The 12,239-nt window shown below is 41.8% G+C and overlaps 1 protein-coding gene across 2 annotated transcripts in view; it reads left to right on the top strand.

Annotated features, from left to right (window-relative positions):
* The window catches only part of SVIL (supervillin), a 199,435-nt gene that overhangs the window by 46,549 nt on the left and 140,647 nt on the right, over positions 1-12,239 (top strand). The window contains exon 1 of one of the 2 annotated variants that reach the window (XM_049881718.1): positions 11,593-11,615. The exons of the other annotated variant lie outside the window; for it this stretch is intronic. The gene's annotated coding sequence lies outside the window, so the exon portion shown is untranslated. Of the gene's footprint in view, positions 1-11,592; positions 11,616-12,239 lie in introns of those variants that run through there. 2 annotated transcript variants of the gene reach the window in all.

Here is a 12,239-nt window from a genome sequence, read left to right as displayed (position 1 = left end):
AGCTCCTCAGGAGAGTCAACGTCAGCCACAATTGAGAACCAACTACTAAGCCAGAAGATTTCTAAAGCTTCTTCCAGCCCTAAATTTGATTCTACCAAGAGGTCCCAAATAAATTTGACTACCCCTTTCTCGCTTCTAGTCTGTCATACATAACTAAAGACTGAAATTCAGAGTTAAAAATTTTCAGTCATCCTGGTAAGAATATTATCCAACCCAAAGCACTAAATAGTGGAGTGCCTCTCTTTTGCCATGTATAAACCCCACCCAGTGCCGTCGAGTGGATTCCGACTCATAGTGACCCTATAGAACAGAGTAGAACTGCCCCATAGAGTTTCCAAGGAGCACCTGGTGGATTTGAACTGCAACCCTTTGGTTAGCAGCCATAGCACTTAACCACTACGCCACCAGGGTTTCCTTGCCATGTATAGTGTGTTTTATATATATCGTATATACTACATGTGGCAAAAGAGAAGTGCTCTACTACTCGGTGCTTTGGATTGGATGCGATTTGGTGCAAATGGTTTGTGCTTGACTGCTAGCCTAATGGTTGGTGATTCAAACCCACCCAGCGATACCATGGAAGAAAAGACTTGGCAATCTGCTTCCATTAAGATTACAGCCAAGAAAACCCTATGGAGCAGTTCTACTCTGTAGCCCGTGAGTTCTCCATGAGTCAGCATCAACTCGATGGCAGCTAACAACAACAAAGTATATTTTATCAGTTCATTCATGGGCTGCATAAAAGTGATTACTCTATCCCTACCTCCATTTCTCAGGCATTGGTGGTTCGGCGGTAGACTTCTCACGCTCTATGTAGGAGACCTGGTTTGATTCCTGGCCAGTGTACCTCATGCTCAGCCACCACCCATCTGTCACTGAAGGCTTGTGTGTTGTTAAGATGCTGAACAGGTTTCAGCAGAGCTTCCAGACTAAGATGGACTAGGAAGAAAATCAGCCAGTGAAAACTCTGTGGATCATAAAGGTCTGATCTGCAACCAAGCATGGGGGTAGCACAGGGCTGTGTTTCATGTTGTCATACATGGGTTGTCATGAGTCAGGGGCCCAATTGGTGGCCGCTAACAACTCACCTCCACTTCTTAGATTTTGGTTCAGACTAGCAAACCAAACAGAAGAAGGATTGAATTAAGAATAAAAGAATACCATACTTAATATCTACATGATGGACGTCTTTCACATTTCCTGTGAATAACACACATCCTGTGAACCATTGTTTATTGCATCTCACAAGAATCCCAAATCTTGTATGTCTGGTCCTCTTGGATTTGATTTTGTTATTTTGCTTCCCCCTGGGGGACTGCAAAAAAGTTTAAAACAAAGACTGAACAAAAAAAAAAAAAAAGAAGTGAGCCAAACAAAATAATAATAAAGGAGAGAAAATAAAGAAAAAAATTCTCGTGATTCAAACTTGTTCTAAATTTTCCAGGCAAGAGGGGAAAAGAAAACCAAAACCAGCTGCTATCCTGTGTGTTTGAAAATTGAAAAGTTTCAATCACCTCATATGCAGTCAAAAGCTGGACAATGAATAAGGAAGACCAAAGAAGAATTGATGCATTTGAATTATGCTGTTGGCAAAGAATATTGAATATTCCATGGACTGCCAGAAGAATGAACAAATCTGTCTTGGAAGAAGTACAGCCAGAATGCTCCTTAGATGCAAGGATGGCGAGACTTGTCTTACGTACTTTGGTCATATTATCAGGAGGGACCAGTCCCTGGGGAAGGACATCATGCTTGGTAAAGCAGAGGGTCAGTGAAAAAAAAAAAAACAGGAAAACCCTCAACGAGATGGATTGACACAGTGATGGATTGACACAGTGGCTGCAACAATGGGCTCAAACATAGCAATGATTGTGAGGATGGCGCAGGACCGGGCAGTGTTTTGTTCTGTTGTGCATACGGTCTCTATGAGACAGAACTGCTAGAAGGCACCTAACAACAACAACAACATTCTCTGTGTTGTCTGAAGGGCAAGGTCAAGCTGAGGAGTGAAGTGGTATCCCTGGTGTCAGGCGAGGAGCCTCAGAGTCCGTTGAAGGCCCACCTATGGTCTGCACTTCATCCCTTACTTGCGTAAACTGGTTACTGCAGAGAGGAAATATTCCAGCTATAGGAAACTTTTTTTTTTGCCAAATCAGCATGGCCACATATTTCTAAAGATAAACAAAATGACATATTGGCTTGCAAGAATCATCCTCACCCTCACATCAATAAAAAAAAAATCCCAGCTGCTGCTGGGAAGGAGTGGGAAGAGGCTGTTTTGTGCTTAGGAAGATGCCTCGAGGCAGCTGTAGATAGCATTGTTTTTGTTAAACTTTGGCTGGGCTAGTGTGTGCATTAGCTCATGTTCCAAACCTGTCACCAGAAGAATGCAGTGAGAATCTTGTTTCAATCTGATTTTCTTTCTCACTTCACCCTTTCCTCAGCCAGAGTCCGACATCTACACAGCCACTATCACTTGAAGACAGAAGTTTTGAATAAAACCTCACAGGCTTTTCACATTATTCATCAGAAAAAAATGGAGGCGCTCATCCCCTGAGTCCCTGGCACGTGTTGCCAGGTCTTATTCCCCACTCACCTCAGAGCTGTTGCTGAGTTCTAGAACATATGGGATAATTCTTTCCCTCCTGCTTCTCAACTGAGGCTGGAGGCAGAAAAGAGAGAGAGGAGCTCTGAAAACCTAGAAAGAACCATGATTATGAATTTGAATTTGTTGTTTAGGTTGGTCATCTCAGTTTATATAGGCATAAACAGCAATCCAGGGGCTTTGTACAACTTTCAGGGATCCAACAATCCCTCCTCAATCCCATACCACATGTACAGAAACTCCTGTCAAATGTTTGTGATTTCCTCTATTGTCATTAGCCCTGTGTTTTAACCTTTCTGGAAGTCAGTTTCCCCATCTGTGAAATGGGACAGTAAAATTTACCTTTGTGCTAGCAGGAGCACTTGAAGTCACGTTGACTAAACTACTTCGTAAATTGTAAAAACACTTTATTTATAATGTCCTTTTTTATGTAGTGAAGGTTAAATGAGATGTGGAAGGTCTTTATAGGCAGTTATTGTTAGTCGCCATTGAGTTGGCTCCATCTCAAGGCACCCTTTTGTATAACAGAACGAAACGTTGCCTCTTCAGTCCATCTCCCTGAGAGTTTCCCTCGTTGTTCTGGCATTCCACTTTACCAAACATGATGTCCTTTTCTAGTGATTGGTCTTTTCTAATGTGTGTCCAAAGTTGCGCAAGTCAGCGTCTCACCATCCTTGCTTCTAAGGAACGTTCTGACTGTATTTTAAGACTGATTTGCTCATTCTCTCAGTCCGTGGTATATTCAATATTCTTCACCAACACCACAATTCAAAAGTAGCAGTTCTTCTGCCTTCCATTTTCACTATCCAACTTTTGCATGTATACGAGGCGATGGAAAAGACTATGGCTTTGGTCTGCTGCAACTTAGTTATCACAGTGACATCGTTGCTTTTTAAAGCTTTAAAGAACTTTGGTAACAGATTTGCCCAATGCAGGACATCATTTGATTTCTGGAGTACCACTCTGTCACACCATAGCACATAGAAGCAGTTGTCTACCACAAGGTAGCTAAACGTGATATTAGAAATTGTTTATGAGAGAAATTGTCAGCCTTAGGTTGTTTACAGCTTAGCTTAAATGTTCAAGTCGTATATCACATGCTTCATACATGTGATTTGGGATCACTGTGTTATAAGCATACGTCACATAAAGCCTCCTTAGTGTGGATTCCACCAGTAGTTAACGCCCGCAGTCATTTTTTCAGCTGGTCCTTATTGTGGGCAAAACGTTGGGCCTGGCCTGGAGGGAGTGGAGGATGAACAGTGTACAGCGGGGAGGATCCTGAGTCGCTGCCCTCTGGGAGCAGAGACATAAACCAGCAATACAAGAATAGCTTGCATTTCCAGAGAACTAGATATCTTACAGAATCTTTTCACAGACTTTAAAATAAAAGGCCACTGGGTGAATGAGACATGGTATCATAATAATATTTGTTTATTACAGGGTGTCAGCTCCATGCAGGCAGGGAGTTTGTTTCAGTCACCACTGTATTCCCAACACCAAAGCAGGGCTTGGCCTGTGGGGTGGTCAGTAAATAATTGTGGAATAAATGAATGAAATAATTTGCTAACATTTAAGCTCTTATATCCCAGAGATATTAAAGGTGCCTTAAACTAAAATGTCCTGGCTTCAGGCTTTCTTTTAAGATTAGTTGTTGGGTGCCATCGAGGTGATTTTGATTCATAGTGACCCCATGTGACAGCATAGGACTGACAACTCCACAGGGTTTTCTAACCCGTGATTGAAATGCAAAAGTTAGAAACAAAGAAGGATCAGTACTTGAAAAATGACCTTGCTGATAGAAACGACTCAGAGATCCCATGATTGAATTTTGCAAGACCAACTTATTCATTGCAAATACCTTTTTTCAACAACATAGCTACGACTACTAACCAAAAGGTCAGCAGTTCAAATCCATCAGGCACTCCTTGGAAACCCTGTGGGGCAGTTCTATAGTGTCCTGTAGGGTTACTATGAAATGGGTCAGAATTGACTTGACTGCAATGGGTTTTTACAAGTATATACATATATGTGTGTATACATGTATAGATGTGTGTTTATATATATACACACGCATATATATATACATATACATATATGTATATGGAAACCCTGGTGGTGTAGTGGTTAAGTGCTACAGTTGTTAGCCAAAAGGTCAGCAGTTTGAATCCACCAGGTGCTCCTTGGAAGCCCTATGGAGCAGTTCTACTCTGTCCTGTAGGGTTGCTATGAGTCAGAATTGACTTGACAGCAGTGGGTTTGGTTATATATATGTGTGTGTATATATATATATTTTTATACATACATATATATGTTTAGCTGTTTGAGCCACCCAGGAACTCCTATTGAGTCCAAACAAACAAACCCCATTGCTGTTGCTGTTGAGTTGATTCTTACTCATATTGACCCTATAGGACAGTGTAGAACTGCTGCCCCATAGGGTTTCCAAGGAGTGGCTTTTTGATTTGAGCTGCCACCCTTTTGGTTAGCAGCCGTAATCACTTAACTGCAGGTCCTATTAAGAGTACCAAAAAAAGAAACCAGACCCGTTGCCGTCAAGTCGATTCTGACTCATAGTGACCCTGTAAGAGTCAAAAAAAAAAAAAAAAAACCCAACAAACCTGTTGCTGTTGAGTCAATTCTGACTCATAGCAACCTATAGGACAGAGTAGAACTGCCCCATAGGGTTTCCAAGGAACGCCTGGTGGATTCAAACTGCTGACCTTTTGGTTATCAGCTGTAGCTCTTAACTACTGCACCACGAGGGTTTCCCCTATAAGAGTAAAAAAAACCAAACCCACTGCTGTTGAGTCGATTCCGACTCATAGCGACCCTATAAGAGTAAAAAAAAAAGAGTAGTGATTATGAAATTGACTTTGGGAAGTGCATTGATTCTTTTCTGCCACTAGGGGACTACATAGTGCAGTTAGGGAATCCAGTTTTCAAAGAATTCTTTTTAAAAGGATTAGTACAAGAGCCAGTACCCTTAGATTTGGGTAACTGTGACTGAGTTAAATCAGTACTACAGAGGAGGCTTCAAACTAGATCAGCATATTTTAAGCTTAACATAGGGTAAACATGTGTCCCAGTTAAAAATACACCCTTAAAAATAGCCTGATAATGTGCTTAAAAATAAAGTATATAAACAGTGAGGGTTTAGTCTGCAATCATTTTAAAATCACTTTCTGCCACCCAGTCGAATAGCACACATGATGCCACAGCCAAGAGATGCCGTGCTTATATTAGGAGGAACAGTGTTCCATCTTCAGGGTGGGGAAGGACCTCGACATACTGTCTATGTAGTTGGTGCAATGTTAATCTCGAGGGGAAAATGCAGTGGTTTTAGCTCTGGTAAATGGAAGTTGACTAAATTGATATACCTTCAAAACTAAGAATCAGTTGCTGGTTTAATACCATCAAGTCTATGAATAGTTCTTTTGTGCTGGAAACCTGTTGGGTGACCTAGCCTGAGAGGGAAGAAAAGCCAGTGGAAGGTAGAAGGGCAAGTCCAGTAATATCTTTTATTGTTAAAGAGAGAGAGTCACAGGGACTGGGAGTAAGGAATTTTCTTTCACAACATTAAATTTAATTAGAATGAAATGTAAGGTTAGTTCAGTAGACATTTGTGATTATTTGAGAATTTAGTTTATCCTGTGGTTACTTTCTTCAGTTTGCAGTTCCTAAGGTCCTGAGGGATGGCCATATAGGAACAGCAAGGAAGAGCCAGAAGGTACAACACCTACCCTTAAGCAGTAGCTTCCTACTCTTCGAGTCTTGGTTTGACAGAGCTGCTGGCAGGAGTTGATAGCTGGTAGGTAGATTGTTTGCTCTCCTTTTCCTGGCCTCGTCTCTGGTGAAAGTGCTAATTAGGAATCAAACAGCCAGAGAAGCTGGCAGCTGAAGGAGAAAGAGGGGACATAACACTTCAGTGCTGGATAATTGGGCCTTAAGTAATGGAAAAGTGAGCAGTTTGGGATTAAAATAAACACAAAGGGCAACAGTTCAGTGGTTGCATGCTGTTGTGGACAAACGAATCCTCCCTGCTTTCTGAGGGATGACAGTGGCCCTCCAGCTTCTTGCCACACCTGTCGGCCACCTTTAGTTCCTCCTCCGCTTTGTGGAACTTGTGGTTAGCTGTTGAGTCAGCTCCCAACTGACAGCAACCCAATGCACAGAAGCAGATTGCCAGGCCTTTCTTCCTAGTCAATCTTAGCCTGGAAAGCTCCACTGAAACCTGTTCAGTATCATAGCAAAATGCAAGGCAGGTGATGGCTGTACATGAAGTAGATTGGTCAGGAATCGAATCCAGGTCTCCATCATGGAAGGCAAAAATTCCACCACTGAACCACCACTGCCCCTTTGCCTGACTTAGAGGTGACAGATGGGAGTGCAAGTGGATTCCTTTAGAGCTGAGATTGTAAGGACAAAGACATATTAGGATGGTACGGGTTTTTTTTTTTTTTTTTTTTTTAACTTTGCTTTTCCAGGCTGCTTTACACAGAACTAGAGGCTAAGCTTTTGGTGTTAAGTCTCTCACATCTCTTGCTCTTTTCCTTTATGAATTCCTAAAGAGCAATTTCAGATAACCTCTGATAAAGAATCTCCTAGAGACTGAACAGGTAAACCCTGGATCAGCGAAAACTAAAAACTGATCTCAGTTACATCCCCCACATAGCAGCATTTACAGCCATCCATTTCTCATAACTCTTGTTTCAAACGCTCCATACTCCGTTCCCCAGAGAAACAAAGAATGGGTGCTATACGTTAACTGTTGGGTAGCTAAGAAATTATTGTAAAGGAACTATCTGGAAAAAAGTTAACACCGTACACTAGGCCAAAGGGAAGAGTTAAATGACAACGGCGGCAGATTGTTATTGCCGTAATTGCATATTCAGGCTATCTATTTGACTTCATGGATGACGAACATGTCGTTGGGTGAGTACTGTCATTAAAGATATTGCTATTTCATACTCCCTGGCCCTTCCTAAATTTGCTGCAGTCCAACATGGCCAGCCCACAGTCAAAACATGAAATGCCGGTAGTGTTCAAAACTCTACGGGGACATATCAAATTCTCGTGGACCGGTGTGGTGGAATGCCTTCTGAGTGACAAAGGCACCACTGGCTAAAAGCTAAAGGAAATCTGTGCAATGATGAATGAGTGGCAATTAATCACCAGAGATCTGTTGTGTGACTCTGTATGTATTGAAGCTCAAGGGCCCAGGGTGAGGGAGGAGTCTCTGAACCCAGACCTTAATAGAATTAAAATAATGAATGTTTGTATTCGAGCCTGGATTAGCCAACAGTTCAGCCTCCTTGTTTGGGAACAGAGAATTTTCTTTTTCGCTGGCACGTATTTTCTAGAATGCTGGGGAATTGTTCTCTGTACCTGAGCCTGTGCCTCTGTATTAAGCATCCAGGACGTGATCTATTTGGAGAGAGCTGGTTGCTGTTTTGAAGTCAGGGAGCCTCAAAAAGCCATGGAGCATGCTAAATAAGCTCCACGGGTGATTGTCTTTATGTGAATTCACTGGCAAGCCAAGGAAGGGGCTGGGGAAGGCAAAGGGGAAAGTAAGTTAGTTTAACAACCAAATACATTACAGACCCCAGCTGAAGTTCAGCTTTCTTTAACCCAGAAAGTGGGACCCTGTGGCAGCGTCTGGCAGGTCCTGCTGAAAAGTTTCTATTATTATGTAAATGGACCAACAGTACAGCCTTTTAAGAGTTTTTGGCAAAGGGTAAACCTTTGTCTGCCAAAAGGTAGGCTCTTGGTTTGCCTGCAAGCTCTGAGTTTGCACAGTAAACAGTGGGTGACCTATGAGCCAGCCAGTCAACTTGCACGTTGCCTTATTAGGCAGGCCGCTGAGGCTGGTGTCTGGGGACAGGCAGGCAGAGCCTGTATCCTGTAAGGAGCAGGAGAGCCTGAACCCTGGAGACATGGCCTAGTACTGTTCAATTAATTATAGTGCACTGTGATGACAGGAATATGCACTCTCCTTGGCAGACTTATTTTATGGTATGGCTAGAAAAAAACAGTTTTGTAGGAGGAGGTGACCTCCCAAAGGACAGAATGGTATATCCCTTTTTCCTCGGGCTTTATTTACTGTGTTCCTTGTATTGTGGAGTCCATATCAGGACTTACTCTACCAAGTATGGACTTTATCAGGAATTGTTTAATGGTTTCCTTTTAATCCAAGATGTTTTGCAGACTCTTAGGATGTTTTTCACATTGTAAAGTCTTTCTAATGGTGAGGTTATATGTGTAGTAGGAAGTACCAGGCAGTAAGATGGTGCAATGAATGGATAGTGCAGAGTCCTGGGACCCAGAAGACCAGACCTGTTTTGAAAGGTGACTGCACATTGGCTGAGTGACCTTGCACAAGTCACTTCCTTTGCCCTGCATAAAATATAGGGTGAGCCTGGATGAACTCTTAAATGACCTCTCTATTGTCAATTTTTCTTCTTAAATTACAGTAATTGTATTCTTTCTCTCCTCTCCCTTTTCATTCTCTTCAATAATAAGGTTTAATGAGTATGTGTGGTTAATAGCGACAGCTTAGCATCCAAAGAAGTAACTAGGTGATTGAAATTTTAAGGCCGAATCTACCTTTTCTTTTTGAGTTTTTTTCTACATGGACATTTTGTTCTCAGACTCAGGTTCTTGAAATTAAACAGTTATAACTCCTGAACCAAGGCTGCTCAGGATAGAATGAGCGAACGGAGGAGGAGCATTTGTTACTCATGACACAGGTGGCCTTGCAGGAGAGCTTTCAAGTCCTTGTCTCTTGTCTAAGTATCCTTTTTTGGTTAAGTTTAATATTTCTGTACCTGGAACAGGAGCTGGGCAGCCTACCAGGAGGGAAGGACCAAGCTGCGGTTCCCTCTAACTGCCCTGTTTGCATGCTGGAGTTCTCTCCCAGCAGAGATCTTGTTGTAGCAAAGCTCTCTGGCTACTTCACAAGAACAGAGACAGTTCCTGCTGCTGGAGTGGTTGTTAAAACCAGAAACCTATTGCCATCGAGTCAGTTTCACTCATAGCGACCATATCTGCCATAAAGTCAGCACCAATTCGTGGCAACCCCGTGCACAGTGGAATGAAACACAGCTCAGCCCTGCCCTGTTCCCATGATCGGTTGTGGACTGTCATGACCCAAAGGGTTTTCACTGGCTGATTTTCAGAAGTAGATCACCAGCCCTTTCTTCCTAGTTTGTCTTAGTCTGGAAGCTCCACTGAAAACATCATAGCAACACGCAAACCACCGCTGACGGATGACTGCTGGAGTCAGACTAAATATGTTTGTGTGGACTTTTACCCCAATTTGGAGGTGACATCTGAAGTGCTGCTGGCTAGCGTCTGCTTCGACCATGGATCCTTTCCTTGTGATCCTCTTTTCAATGGCTTACTGTACGCTTCTGTCATTAATTAAGAAAAAATTTTTATTTATTTATTTATTTTTTATTAATAAGAAAGGGCAAATTCACTTCTCCTCTACTGTTAAAGAAATACATTTTTTTTTTCCTCTATTTTAAATACCTATTTCCATCAGGGCTTTGAACTGGTTTCTTCAGCTCAAAGCTCTGTTGAGAATTTGCATTTCTACCCCAGATATACTGAATCAGAATCTACATTTTAACAAGATTCTAAGGTGATTCTTATGTATAACTTTTTAGAACTCGATAGAAATGCAAATTCTCAGCAGGGAACTTGTTAGAAATGTAAATTCTTAGCAGAAGTTAGAACCAGAAACAACAGGTTAGAAGCCCTGGTTTCCATTTCTGTTGACTACTTAGCTGACTGGCTGCCCAAAGGCACAGGCTATTGACTTTCTGAGTTACTTGCTCTTAACGCAGGAAGTTTTCACTTGTGCAAAAGGGAGCTAGCTAGCTTGGTCTTGACTTCAGATGACCCCTGAAACTTGATGCGAAGTTTTTTCCCCTGGGGGAAAAAACTATGGAACTTCAGAGTTTAAAGAGAAAAAAGATTAAATGTGTCAAATCCAAGAAGGAGTGAAGAGATCTCTGAGGAGGGTCCAATTTCTTTACGCATCACAAAGATGTCAGGAGATGGTGGGCAGTAGCTTCTTGTTTGAGCATAAACTTTGACGGCCTGAATTACAGGCCGCAAAAGTCTGCTGTATTGTAAATTTGGAGATCATGGCTTGAAATTTTTATACCCTACGTATCTTGAATGAGGACGTGAGAATTCTAGTGGGTGGATAACTGAGTTTTCTGATTTGATTTTAAAATGTGTGTCTATAGCTTTAATGACAAAGGATTAATTTGAGGGATAATCATTTTCTTTTTGGAAAGCTAAAAACTGGCCTTTTGGGGGAAAGGAAATGATGTGATCACTGACGCAAATGGATTATACTGTTTTAATCAGTGGTTTTATTTATTCTTTAATTACTTCAGTAAATGAATTGCTACAATAGAACAATAGTATTTCTCTCCAAACCAGGAGGCATGTGAAAAAATAATGTGATAATTCACATTGGTCTAGAACATTACAGTTTACACGATCGTTTTACAGGCATTGTCACAGTTACAATACTTTATCTGATGTAGTAAAGGGTTTTGAATTTAAGAAAAGGAAGGAAGTGCCAAATGTTCTGTCTTTTAGGAAGTCCTCGCAGTAATCTGCAGTGGTGTGTGTGTCAACTGTTTGTGGTCTTGCTTGCTTTAAAGTTCTAGAGAGCTGTCAGTCGTTGTATCTGGAAAGAATGCATCATCTATGGAGAAAACATGTACTTGATTAGAACAAAGGAAGAAATAGGGAAACTCAAAGGGTCAGGGGATATCAAGGTGGTGAGGGACTTTGACACCTAGGTATGAAAATTTGTCCTCTGTTCATTAGGTGAGTTCTGTGTCTACACTGTGAACTTGTTGAAGGCAGGAACCGTCTCTTATTCAACACACCACCCAACCTAGTTTCCAACCCCTGGTGAATCCTGTGCGAAAAGAAGGGACGGTTCTAGAGATGCAGTGAGTATACATTGCAAGACATTGCAAAGGTATGTGATCAGAAGTGTAGGCACGAAGTCTTTGAAATATGTCTTTTGCATATTGAGTACAGGTATCTGGCTGAACCTCTAACTGGAAATGTTAGGCAGATAATAGAAAATATTGGCCTACAATTTATGTCTTGTTCTCAACACTGTGAATTCCCCCTGTAATTTACATCCTGGGCAGTCACTGTTTCATTGGATTAACTGTCCTGTGACCTGACAGCTGACCTGTCATGTCCGATAATAGAGACCAAGGTACAGCCAGCACTGTGGCCAGCCGTGGGCCAGGTTCTGATGCATGGAGGGGTCACAGTAATTAGTTTCTTCATCAGAAAAATTCGGCTTTTCATCTGAAATACAACTATCGGTCTCTTCTAGTCCAGAGCAAAAGAGAGGGGGGAAAAAACTAAAGACTCAAGGGAGCAATTAGTCTACATGAATCACAGCCTACACAACCCTGAGACCAGAAGAACTAGATGGTACCCAGTTACCGCTACCTACTGCTCTGACTGAGGGCCCCAGACAGAATAAGAGATAAATGTAGAACAAATGATCAAATTCTCAAAGAAGACCAGATTTACTAGTCTGACAGAGACTGGAAGAACCTTGGAGACTGTGGCCCCTGGACAC

This window comes from Elephas maximus, chromosome 4, assembly GCF_024166365.1.
Source record: "Elephas maximus indicus isolate mEleMax1 chromosome 4, mEleMax1 primary haplotype, whole genome shotgun sequence".
Classification (NCBI taxonomy): Eukaryota; Metazoa; Chordata; class Mammalia; order Proboscidea; family Elephantidae; genus Elephas; species Elephas maximus.
This window is presented reverse-complemented; position numbering and strand designations above follow the sequence as displayed.